Genomic DNA, 1,388 nt, shown 5'->3' on the forward strand with positions numbered 1-1,388 from the left:
TTAATCATTATCTCTTTTGAAATTTACAATATATCTCTTTTAAAATTTAAAACTTTGTTCTAAAAATTTATCTCTTTTAAAAAAAAATCTATGAGATTTTAAAACAAAAAATATATTCCCATTCTTTCCTTACCTTCATTCAGTTTGTTTTAGTATCTGTCCTTATTATATCCATAGATCGATTGTTGTTTCTAAAAAAAATCTCATTCTTTTTAGTTTTTAAAAGAAACTCTAATTAGAAACCCTAATTAGATATTCTTGCATGCGATTTTTTTCCTTGAACGCCTTTCAAAGACACTATCAACATTGTATGCAACTGCTCTTTGATTTCCACTACATCTCCAAGCCACACAATCTTATCTCCAGCGGCAGTCGCAGCCAGAACTCGCTCCCTCCATCCATTGTCTCTTTGCCTCTATGCTTGCAAAGTTCATACTGCTCTGTCGACCCTCCAAACCTACACGTAATTTTGAACAGAGCTCGCTTTCAACTATAGCGACTCCAGCAGCATCTGAGGCATCTGCTTCATAAGCTCAGAGATATTTGCCCATTTTTCTATCGCACTTGTGACCCTTCATTACATCCCTCATTTCCTTTCGGGGTGGATCGTAAGGCCAATCCTCTCCTACCAGGAGGACCTGCCTGCGCAACTTAGCGCGGTGGCGAGCACTAATGCCAAGGGGCTTCCATCGGCCGTCTTGCATATATCCCCATACTCCCTTCGATAGCTCACCTTTGTATTTCTCCAACTTCTCCCTCCACCCCATTGTTGGTACAACCCTCGCCCCTATTTTAATCGCAGCTTTTGACGCCATTTTAACACCTCCTCAATTTTTGGTTTCTTAGTTAATTTGCATAGACTCCCCGATTGAGGTTAGTATTTGCCTACTCTCTCCTGAACGCCCACACTTACCGATTCCTGAAGGTCGGTACTGAATCCATGCAGTAGTCGCAGTGAAACGCTCCTACCTGAGTTGATGCATGTGACGCTTTTTGATCCGTGTCACTTTCTTTATCATTTTTCCTGCAGATTCATTTTTTAAATTTGTTCCAAGTGTTACATCTTAAAAGTTTTGGGTGCTATTTTTATCAAATAGCGTTTTACGTTATCATTAGAAGCGTTTGAATTTCGTTTCCTTCTTGCATGCAATTGTGTTGCATTCAATCATTGTTTTTATTTGGCATATCATTAGGTATCATTAATATAGGCATCCTAAATATAGAGAATTAGATTCGTTATCCTTTTTAGGCTATTATCATTCTAATAAATCTTCTGCAGGATTCTGTTTCAGGTTTATCCTTGTACTAACGTTTTGTTGCATAATTATTTTTTGTTGTTCAATTCCATCATCACGTTTTTTATTCAAGTTAACATATAAGTCATATTT

At 37.4% G+C, this 1,388-nt stretch overlaps 1 pseudogene; it reads right to left on the minus strand.

Annotated features, from left to right (window-relative positions):
- Positions 1-490: 490 nt before the first annotated feature.
- LOC149532282 (uncharacterized) lies at positions 491-831 on the minus strand (annotated as a pseudogene).
- Between the last annotated feature and the right edge of the window lie 557 nt (positions 832-1,388).

Source organism: Cupressus sempervirens, chromosome 10 (genome assembly GCF_028749045.1).
Source record: "Cupressus sempervirens isolate cs-2001-9-10 chromosome 10, ASM2874904v1, whole genome shotgun sequence".
NCBI lineage: Eukaryota > Viridiplantae > Streptophyta > Pinopsida > Cupressales > Cupressaceae > Cupressus > Cupressus sempervirens.